Source organism: Trichechus manatus, unplaced genomic scaffold (genome assembly GCF_000243295.1).
Source record: "Trichechus manatus latirostris isolate Lorelei unplaced genomic scaffold, TriManLat1.0 scaffold00092, whole genome shotgun sequence".
Lineage (NCBI taxonomy): Eukaryota > Metazoa > Chordata > Mammalia > Sirenia > Trichechidae > Trichechus > Trichechus manatus.
The window spans coordinates 6,744,656-6,756,488 of NW_004444028.1; the positions used below are offsets into that span (position 1 = coordinate 6,744,656).

The 11,833-nt window shown below is 48.9% G+C and overlaps 1 protein-coding gene across 2 annotated transcripts in view; it reads right to left on the reverse strand.

Annotated features, from left to right (window-relative positions):
• ECE2 (endothelin converting enzyme 2) overlaps positions 1 to 11,833 on the reverse strand; it is a 39,048-nt gene that overhangs the window by 17,324 nt on the left and 9,891 nt on the right. The gene's annotated exons all lie outside the window — the stretch shown is intronic.

Consider the following 11,833-nt stretch of genomic DNA (forward strand, 5'->3'; position numbering starts at 1 on the left):
GCGCCCGGGGAGGGGGTGGGTAGGGAGGGGAGGAGCGCCCGCGGCTCCCCGCCATCCGCCTTGCGCCCTGCGCCGGGACCTCAGTGCCGAGCGCCCGGGCGGGTCTGCGAGCTCGCGCAACCAGCCCTCCGGAAACGCCGGAGAGCCCTCCCCTCTCCAGGGCCAGCCCCCGGCTCAGCAGCGCTCGCAAACAAGCCACCCAAGACGCGTATTGCTTTGACCCAGGGCCAAACCTGCTACTGTTCCTCGGCCCGGTTCCCCAGATTGCCGCCTCTCTTGTACCCGCTTTAAACACCTTGGAGAAATTATGCCCCCCTGAGAACCTTCCCCCAGCACTCAACACAGACCCTCTGTCAGCCAGTACACGGACAGCTCACCCACACACAAGGGGTCCCCACGACAACCACAGAGAGCACATAAACCCAAAGTGCACCAGCAGGCACACACCCCAACACACAAGACATTCACAGAACGTACGTGCTGCATACTCACTCGCAGTGTACACACACACACAGCACCCAGAGCCAACGCACACCCCACAATGCACACGCAAGGTGCACGGGCAGCGTACAGGACACACACACAGCCCACATGCTGGCTCCACTTTTGCATGTTGCTTAAGACCTCTGCTTTTACTCTCCAAGATAATTGTTGTCATCAGAGTGACTCACAAAAGGAGGCTTACAGATGGTGACAAATTGGCAGGGAAAAAAACAGCCACGCTCAGATATTTAAAGAAAAGACGTGTTAACACTTCTAACTTGGGGAAAGTAAACCGTTCCATTTGGGAGATTTACAAGGGGAAGGAAAAAAAAAAACACACACTAAGCAATATTTAATTGAAAGGCAATAGTGTGGCATCCAGGCACCTGCCTTCCATGTTGTCATTCCTCAGTCAGGCCTCGGGCTGTTGCTTCCTGCTGCACAGGAGAGCTGTGCATCCTTCTCCCACCCCGCAACAGAGTACAAGAATTGGCCTTGAGAAGGCTTGGAGTGGTGGCAAACACATAACCCACTCCTTGACTCCCCCTCAGATATTCTGCTGCCCGTGTTCCTAATGTGGAATGCTCTCATGGCCAAGGAAGGGTGGGTGGTGAGCAGGTCAGACTGACCAACAGTGGATTTGCTTTCAATGGCGTTTTCCAGCCCAAGGTTGCACGCTCTCAAACAGGAGACAGCATGGTGTCATAGTTAGATGAAACGTTGTGGATTCCATCCCCTGTGTCCAGACTCAGTTTCCCCATGTGTAAAATGGAAATCAGACTATACCTACTTCAGTGGACTGGCGCGAGGATTAAACGAAACAATACTTGTAAATTGCTTTAGGACAGCGCCTGGAACATCGTGGGCACTCAATGTGTTAGCCATCATCATCATTACTGTCAAAAACAGACGTAGAAATGAGAATTGTAAGGCTGGAGGAAGCCTGTTCTGCTTCCCAGATGGCAGAGCAGGCACATGGGTTCCAGGCTAGTCAGAGATTCTCGGAGCAAGGAGCATTCATATCTGGCCATAGCCAGGTCTGCAGCAGCAAGTCCTTGGGAAATCCACTCTGACAATCTCTGGAGTTGTTCGTGTTCACACTAATGACAAGGCTGCATTAAAGCTCTCACCCTCCACTCATGGCAACAGGATCCATCCTGCCCCGAGGGAAATCTCACCACGACATGGACACGTGTGTATAACCAAAGCTACTGCATCAGGACGGCCCGAAATAGTCCTGTGGCCACCCCAGTGCCACACCGGAAATCGCAAGCTCTTATGCAGGACATTACTATGTGCCGGCCACTGTTAGGCGCCTTACATCTTTGCACTGATTTACCCTCATGGCGCTATTATGAAGCCATTTTACAGATGAGGACACTGAGGCATGGAGAGCCTAAGAGTCACCCAGCTAGTATGTGGCAAGGCTGGGACGCGAACTCAGGCAGTCTGGCAGGCCCGTGTAGCAGCATGAATCAAATGGAGGCTATACTTCCTCCTATAACGTTAGTTTACCAGTGTGCTGCCACCTCCACTCCACTCTGAGAAGACTGAGGGAAAACACTTCAAGTTTTCAAACCAGACAGACCTGGTCTCAAATCTTTGTCTGCTGCATGATCTTTTTCAAGTTACTTAAAAGTTCTGATGCTTCATTTTCCGCCTCTGTAAAATGGGAATGGTAACCCCTACCTCAGGCTGTTGCTGGAAGAATCAGTCATGCAATCACACCTGAAAGAGCGTTGTACCTACGAGTGTTCTCAGTGTCACTAAGCTCGGGCTTTTCGTGACCAAAACCATCTATTGGACTCACAACTATTCCTGACTGCATGTTAAGTACTTCGTGTAAAAGAGGCTTGGCGGTTGTCTATTCTTCAGCCTCTGAGTTTATTACCTTTGACTCTGCTTTTCTCCCCTTCTCGATTTTTTTCTTGTTTTTCTGTTCTTCCTTTCCTAAAGGGGTAGTCTTTTTCAGTCTTCCTTTCCCTAACTGAGGAGCCCTGGTTGCACAGTGGTGAAGAGCTACAGCTGCTAACCAAAAGGCTGGCAGTTCGAATTCACCAGCTGCTCCTTGGAAACCCCTATGGGGCAGTTCTCCTCTGTCCTATAGGGTCACTATGAGTCGGAATTGACTTGATGGCAACAGTTTTGGTTTTGGTTTTCCTAAACTGATTGTGAAGTGAGAGGGAATGGAGGGATTGGACAATGGCTTATATGTTAAATTTACAAGCACGATGTAGTTATTAGGATAACAAGAAATAGCAATGCCCAGTGTTGGCAAAAGATAGAGAAAACGGGCACTTCCATATATTGCTGGTGGTTTGTAAATGGATACAACCTTTTTGGCAATATGAATCAGAAGGTACAAGTTCTCATGGAATCCAGACATTCTGGAGCCACTGAGGCTGGATGTACCCCGAAACTATTGCCCTGAGATAATCCTTAAGCCTTAAACCAAAAATATCCCATGAAGTCTTCTTAAAACCAAATAATAGTTTAGCTTAACTAGTAAAGATGTCTGCCTTGAGCATTATGCTTTTTAAGAACTATCTGTATGGGATCAAATCGACAGCAGCAGCTTGAAAGATTAGATAGGAACCTTGGGGGGCAGTGAGTTTATGTTAACGGGGGAGGAATAACTAGGAAAAGCAGGAAGAGAAAGTTTGCACAACTCAAAGAATGTAATCAATGTCACTGAATTGTACATGTAGAAATTGTTGAATTGGTATATGTTCTGCTATGATTATTCTCAACAGCAATGACAAAAATAAAATAATTTTTAAAAAGTGTGCACACTCTTTGACCCAGAAAGTCTACTTCTAAGAAATTTTTCCAGGAAATAATTATTATCCACAGAATGTTTGCATAAATTAACTTTTGGTATATGACAAACCACACCAAATTTAGTGGGTTAACTTAAAATAAGAAACATTTATTATTTCTTATGTTCTGCGGGTTGATTGGGTAGTTCCTTGGGCCTGGGCCAGCGAGCACCTGGACAAAGGGCTAAATGGGTTAGGATGGCCAAGGATGGCCTCACACGTTCAGGCCTCATCTACTGCTGCTGTAACAGAAATACTGCAAGTGAATGGCTTTAACGAAGAGAAATGTATTCTCTCACAGTCTAGGAGGCTAGAAGTCTGAATTCAGGGTGCCAGCTCCAGGGGAGGCTTTCTCGCTCTGTTGGCCCTTCGGGAAGCTTCTTGGCATCAGTTTTGCCCGGTCAAGGAGCTTCTCAGCACAGAGGCCCTGAGTCCAAACGATACACTGTTTTCCTCCCTCTTGTTTCTTGGTGTGAGGTCCCCCGTCTCCTGCTGGATTCTCTCTTTTATGTCTCAAAAGAGATTGGTTTAAGACACAACCTGATCTTGTAGATTGAGTCCTGCCTCATTAACATAACTGCCTCTAATCCCGCCTCATTAACATCATAGAGGCAGGATTTACAACACATAGGAAAATCACATCAGATCACAAAATGCCAGACAATCACACAATACTGGGAAGCATGGCCTAGCCAAGTTGACACACATTTTTGGGGGACACAGTTCAGCCCATAACAGCTGGGATGGCTGGGCCTCGCTCTATGTGGTCTCTTCTCCTCTTAGCCTAGCCCAGGCTTCATCATACGGTGGTCTCAGGTTTCCCAGCATCAAAAAAGGGGGCAAGCCCTAGTGTGGAAACACTTTTCAAGCCTCTGCTTGCACCACATTTGCTAATATTGCCATTGGCCAAAGCAAGTCACATGATCAAGCTTAGCTACGGGGATGGAGAAATAGACTCTACTGTCTGGGTGGAGGGATTACAAACTATTGTGACCATTTTTAAAATTTTAATCTATGACATTTCTACATCACAGCACTATTTATAACTTACCCCCAAAAAAGAAGTGAGGGGAAATTGAGTGTCCAAGAGTAGAGGACTCGTTGAATAAATCAAACATCTGTACAATGGGACTGTACTCAACATTTACAAAGGATGAAAATAAAAGTTAGGTCTATGGAAAAATGTTCTCCATATAGTTAAGTGGGGGAGAGGGGCCCCAATCTCATTTCTGCAAAGCAAAAAATATAAAAGCACATGTAAAAAAATAAAAAAAGAGAGATTGGGAAGACATTCAACAAAATATTAATATCAATATATCTAATGATAAATTGCTTTTACTTTATTCTTTATATTTTTGTGTATAGTAATAGCTAACATTTCTACTGTCCAGCATTTATCTTAACACTTTATGTATGGTAACTGATTTAATTAATCCTCACAATGACCCTGTAAGATAGATTCTACCAGTACCACTGTACCTATTTTACAGATGAGCAACCTGAGACACAGAGAAGCTTGCCCAAAGTCATACAGCAGTTAGAAGGCAGACTCTTGATTTGAATCTAAACTCCATGCTCTTAACTACATTATTCTCCTTTCTAAGTCAATTGATTTGTCTAGGGCCTGAGTGGGATGTTTGGTGAATGGACTGTATCATTGGTTTTAAATCTTTTCAAGAAAAAAAAAAAACTCATAAAAGCCTTTTTATGGCAAATGTAGTATACTCCAGAAGCATATAAAAGATGAAATTCATCCACCAGGATCCCAGTACCATCCCCAGTTGTCTTTGTTAGTTGCTATCGAGTTGCCTCTGACTCACAGAGACCTTACATATATATATAACAGAATGAAACATTGCCCGATCCTGCACCATCCTCACAATCTTTGGTATGTCTGAGCCCATTGTTGCAGCCACCATGTCAATCCAACTCATGGAGGGTTTCCCTCGTTTTTGCTGATCATCTGCTTTACCAAACAAGACGTCCTTTCCTAGCAATTGGTCTTTCCTGATGATGTGTCCAAAGTAAGCAAGCTGAAGTCTCGCCATCCTTGCTTCTAAGGAGTATTTTGGTTGTATTTCTTCCAAGACTGATTTGTTCATTCTTCTGGTGTCCATGGTATATTCAATATTCTTTGCTCACACCACGATTCAAATACAGCAATTCTTCTTCAGTCTTCCTTTTTCATTGTCCAGCTTTTGAATGCATGAGGCAATTGAAAAGACTATTGGTTGGCTTTTTAAACTTTACAGAGGTTTTTTGCTGCAGATTTGCCCGTTGCAATATGTCATTTGATTTCTTGGTTGCTGCTTCCATGGACACTAATTATTGATCCAAGTAGAATGAAATCATTGACAACTTCAGTTTTTTCTTCATTTATCATGATGTTGTTTATCGGTCCGGTTGTGAGGATTTCTTCACATTCAGGCGTAATCCATACCGAAGACTTAGTCTTTACCATCCCCAGAGGTAATCACTATTAGGAGTTTGGTATGTATCTTTCCAGAGTTGTCTTTTATATGTGTTTATATACATAAATACACTGTATGCACGTATGTGTGTAGGTATGTATGTATTACGTATGTGTATACACACGTTTTTCATATATGTGAAATTGTACTCTATACTTCTTGTTTGATGACGTGTTGGCCGGCCTTGGAGATCTTACCATGACAGTCCACACCTATCTGCCTCATTCATTTTGTGATTTATCAGCCTCTGCTAAATAGAATGATTCCTGGAAATGCCTACATGGTGTGGGCTACCTTCAGTGGACAGGGTGGGAGCAAAGGGACCCAGAGAGGGTTTAAGGAAGGCTATACACTCTTCAGGAGCCCTGGTGGTGCAGTGGTTAAGAGCTTGGCTGCTATACTATGGGACAGAGTGGAACTGCCTCATAGGGTTTCCAAGGCTGTAATATTTATGGAAGCAGACTGCCACATCTTTCTCCTGTAGAGCAGCTGCTGGATTCAAACCACCAACCTTTTGGTTAGCAAAAAGAAAAAAAAAAAAAGAGCTTGGCTGTTAACCAAAAGGTCAGTGGTTCAAATCCACCAGCCACCTCTTGGAAACCCTATAGGGGCAGTTCTACTCTGTCCTATAGGGTCACTATGAATTGAAATTGACTTGATGGCAATGGGTTTACACTGTCTTCAAGGAGCCCAGGTGGCACAGTGGTTAAGTGCTAGGCTGCTAAAGGTTGACAGGTGCAACCCACCAGCCACTCCGGAAAGATGTGGCGGTCTGCTTCCATAAAGATTACAGCCTTGGAAACCCAATGGGGCAGTTCTACTCTAAATCAACTCCACTGAAGTGGTTTAGTTTTTTGTTTTTTTGTTTTATACAGTCTTCAATGGAGAAACATGGTCATGAGAGATGATAGTAAAAAGATGGCCTAAAACATTTGCAATGAGTCTACAGTTTCCACTTGAATAAAAGTGTTACTAATACTCAATTATCAAAAGGGGTACAGGTAGTCCCCAGCTTACAGTGCTTTCGAGTTATGACGAACTGCACTTAGGACCCTGTGTTTTTGTTTTCTTTTTTTGTACATCTTATTGTCAATAATAAGGAGCCCTGGTGGCGCAGTGGTTAAGTGCTTGACTGCTAACTGAAATGTCGGGGGTTCAAACTCACCAACTGCTCCTCGGGAGAAAGGTGTGGCAGTCTGCTTCCGTAAAGATTACAGCCTTGGAAACCCTATGGGGCAGTTCTACTCTGTCCTGTAGGGTCGCTATGAGTCCGAATTGACTTGGCAATGGCTTTGGTTTGGTTTAGTATGGTTGCAGCTCGCAATTTGCTGATGTTATCATACTCAGATGTTCACTCAAAGGTGTTCAGTTTTATGATTTAATGTTCAAAACAGTACCATATAGATTCAGTTTTCTAAACTCAATCAGGGGCTTCAGTTGCTTGAAAATATGAACCCAAACACCGATCGATTTGCTAAAGTCAATAGATTCGGGAAGCAGTGAGGTGTTACCACAAAAATACATGAAGAAAAAAGAAAAGGACCATACAGACAACTCTTGCTAATTTTCTGACTAGATATGCCATCCCCATTCCCACGGATAATCCAGATGATCCAGAATCTTCCACAAGTGGAATTATTAGTACAACTGACAAAATGTCAACACCGTCCAACTCTTCTTCTTTACCACCAGAGTAAATTTTTATGATTTGTGCACTTTTTAATGTTTGTATGTATGCATTAAAATATATCCGTAAGCTTATACGTAATGTTTTCAACCTCCAAGATGAATAAAGATCGAATTTATAAAGATACTGATAATAAAAGGCAATAATAATGAAAAAAAATATTTGACTTATGTCAGGTCAGAACCAGCTTACGACGGAGTCATCAGAATGATACCCTGTCATAAGTCGGGAACCACCTGTATTATTCTGCTTAGGAAATATGGATCGAATCCATTAGGTTTTGAGGGGCTTTCAGCTGAGAAATTCAATGCACTGTCACGAAACTCTGAACAAAACTTTATTTCCTTTTAGCTGTGAAAATGAATTTTCCTCTCAAGGGGAGGGATGCAGAACATCAGAATTTTACGTTTGACGATCAGAATTTAAAGAACTTCCCCTGTGTTTTTGCAACATAGCTGAAGCTTATGTATTGTTATGTCTATAATTCGGAGCTTAGGTCTTTTGCTTTAACCATGATCCAGCATACACACCAGGGACAGGAATAAGATTAAGAAAGAGCTGACCAAATGAATTCAGGGTTAAATTGTTATTCCTCCAATTGCCTTCTTCTGGGGGGAGAAAAGAGAATTATTTCAATCCTTCCTCCCCCAGTGCTCTCATTGTCTTAGGCGAGAACCCTCAGGGGGGCCGCTTATTACACCCCGGACACAACCTGCTTCACCTCAGGACAACTCCACCTTGTCTGCCTCCTTGTACCTCCTCCTCTGATCCTACTGTGTATCCTTTTCAGTCACTCAGAGCAGGTCAGCTCACTTGATCCCTTGATAGCTGGGTAATCCAGCACCCTGGCAGGAAGTGGAGCCCTGGTGGTGCAATGGTTAAAAACTCGGCTGCTAACCAAAAGGTCTGCAGTTGGAATCCACCAGCTGCTCCTTGGAAACCCTATGGGGCAGTTCTCCTCTGTCCTATAGAGTTGCTATGAGTTGGAATCGATTCCACGGCAATGGGTTTTTTGGCTTTGGCAGGAAGTACTACCAGAACTCCCATTTTGCAGATGAGAAAGTATCCACTGTGTTGCCAGAGCAGGCGCACGGCACTTTTGCCCATTGCCCTTGAGTCGATTCTGACTCCTGGCCACCCCACGTGTGACAGAGTAGAACTACTCCATAGGGTTTTCTTGGCTGCAGTCTTTACAGAAGCAGATCTCCAAGTCTTTTTCCCAGGGAACCATGGGGTGAGTTTGAACCGCCAACCTTTCAGTTAGTAGCTGAGTGCAAACCGTCTGTGCCTCCCAGGGACCTAAGCACACAGTAGGTGATCCACAGATGGTGGCCGCCCCAGAACCGACAGTCACTAAGCATCCAGCAGGGGTGTAAGGGGAGTCACCCTCATTGTTCCATTTCATCTGCAAAACAATCCTTTATGCAGGTTTCTCATCTCCATGCTCCAGACAAGGGACATGGAGGCTCAGAGAGGTGTGCAAACACACGGCAAACAGACTAGAAGGAGAGCTGGCAAAGGTTTTGGGTGATTTTCCTAAAAATTTACAAGTACAAATGAATTAACTTAAAAATCATAATTATGGGGCTTTCAGTTCAAGGTCACACAGAAAGTGGCCCAGCCAGGCTTGGAACCCATTGCTGGACAACCTGGGCGGCGGTGGAGGGAGGGGGGAAACGCGGGTGGCTTCTGGACTCTGTCTTAGTAGCCCTAAGCTCTAGACTCTCTTCCGGGTCTCCAACTGCTCTTATCCCAGAGACTGGGATACGGAGGAAGCTGTAATGGGGATGGGCCCCCAGACTTGGGCCTCCAGTGAGCCTTACACCAAGGCGTCCTCTGCCATTCCTTCCCTCCCGCAGTTCCCTGAGGACAGCCACCATTGCCTTCACCTCTGTGCCTCTGTGTCACTGGGCTTAACACTCTGAGGAGTGGTCGGAGGAAGAAGACTGAGCAGCGCAGGCCTGCGAGTCACGCCCGGGTTCGAGCCCTAGGCAGCCTCCCTAGTGGTGTGAGGCAGGAAGCGGTGGGGAAAGCGCTTCAGAGACAGTGGAGACCCTTAGCCTGGGGTGTGGACTGAGCAGACAGGGTGATTATTATCCTTATCAGCGCTGTCGTCACTGTCACCGAGTGTGAGACACACTCTACCCCTCCCCCCAAGGCCAGGGATTGCGCCAGAGCCCTGCGCGCTCGAAAGCAGGGGACGCCGCTGTTGACGGGTAGTGTGGGGGGTGTCTGATGAAGTGAGGGTGGGAGATCGAGAGGCAGAAGAGGGCGTGTTCCTGTTGGTGCCGCGAGGACCATCACGTGATTCTCGCAACGAGGGCGGGGGGCCGTCTCTCCGGACACAAACCGGCGCGCGCCGCGTCCTCCGGCGCTCCGGGCTTCCCCGCGTCACCCGCAGCCAGGGCGCCCCCCGCGACGCCGCCAATCATCCCTCTTACACTGCACGGGCGGCACGGGTCTCCCGGGCCCGGGGGGTGCAGCGCGCCTTGGACGCCTTCATCGCGGCTCTCGGGACCAGTAGCCGGGAGGTCTGTCCTGGTGCGCGCTGCGTGGGCCCAGTTATCGAGACCTGTCCTAGGACAGAACGAGATACAGACACTCAGGAGACCGAGACACATTGACACATAGATACAGGCGCCAAGCACGGAGCTAGAAATACAGAAAAACTTAGAGGCAGACATAGACAGAGACCGTGACCCAGAAAAAGATACGGGACGCAGAGAGGAGATACAGACAGACACAGAGATGGACTGACATACAGACAGGCAGAGACGCACAGAGCCCCAAAGAAAGCCAGCGTCCGTTTAAGACAGGCAGAACAGCCCGGATACCAGAGCGCGCCAACCGTTGGGGACCATCCATTGCTTGAGCGCTTCCCGCGCCCTCCGGGTTCGCCCAGTGTCCCGCTCCTCAACCACCTCGTTTCCCGCGTTCTCCCTTCGAGTGCTGGCCCCGTTCCCGCCTTCCCGCCCCGCACCCCCCAGCCCATGATCCTCACTCCAGGTGCCCCTCGCTAGCCTTTCCCAGCCTCAGTGCTGGACGCTCGCCTTGTCCCCGGGTGCTAGGCTCGCTTCCGGAGCCCCGGTCCCGCCTTTCTCCGCCAGAACCAACCTCCGCTCGCCGGTCTCCCGGTGCCAGCGCCCGCAGTTCCCCGGCGCTCCGGCCACTGTGCGGGACCCTCCCCCTGCGGCCCCTCCTGGGCGGCCGCCGGGGCTGAGACCCCCTCCGCTGCCAGGAGCCCCCTCCTCCCGGCTTAACCCCTCCCGCTCCGCGCCGCCTTCGGTGCCGCGCCCTCGCCGCCGGCGCCGCCCCCGCAGCCCTTTACCTGCGGCAGCCGGCCCTCCAATTCGGCCCTGCCGGGGGCAGTGGATCGCAGAGGAGTCGGAGAGGGCTCGCCGCCGTGTTCAGCCTCGAGTCTCGGACTGGAGCCCTGGTGCTGCCCCGCCGGCCGGCTGGTCCCCGGCTGAACATCAGCCGGCCCACCTCTCCCGAACGGCGCCACGCTAATCTCCGGGCCTCTCCCAGGCCCATTACCGGATCAGGATGGGCCCTCACCTCCTGGCCCCTGAGGACAGCTCGGTCTTTGGGTTCAGCACTCCCTTGAGGATGGCACCATAAGGGAGGGGGTCCCCGCGGGACAAAAGGGTGGAGAACCTCGCTGAGGCCACTGGCATTGGCCGGCGTGGGGGTTGGGACCCAGCTCTGGGAAGTCCCTGCTGCGGCATCCCCTGCCCCTCCTCCGTGTCCCCAGCCCTTAGTGCTCAGTTCCATACCCAAGGGTCAGCCCCAGGGGTCTGGGCCAGGAGCTGCCCGCCAATCCCCACATGGACTGGTGCTAGCGCTCCCTCCCCCACTGCCTGCCCAGTCAAGGCCCCCTGCTGGTCCTGGAAACTGCCCCTCCCTGCTCTCACCCCATCTCCAAAGACCCTCCTGCTTGGCCGCTTCCAGACCTCAGCCCTCTTGCTGCGTGTTTCCAGTCTGGGCTTTAGGCTGACCACCCCCTACCAGTAGGGAGCCTGGACAGGTCACCTAACTCTGGAGTCTCTCCTTCCTCATCTACAGAAGAGGGATGGTGAATGATCACCTCAGGTGCTGTTAGACCTTAGAGGTCGGGGTTTGCAAATGCTCAAAACAGAGCCTGGCACACAATAAAGTGCCCTACAAACATTAGCAATTTCCATTTCCAACACAAGTGGTTCTTGGTGAGTTGCCCTGTCTGGTGGCCCCTCAGGCCTGGTGCCAACATAGCCCCAGGTGAACTGTCGTCAGGCAGGCCTGATGCTAGGCCCTGGGAGCTGGGGCAGCCAGGTAGGTGGGCAGGGGAGAGACCCTCTGATAAAGGGCCCCTGCAGTGGGGCAGATCTGTGTTA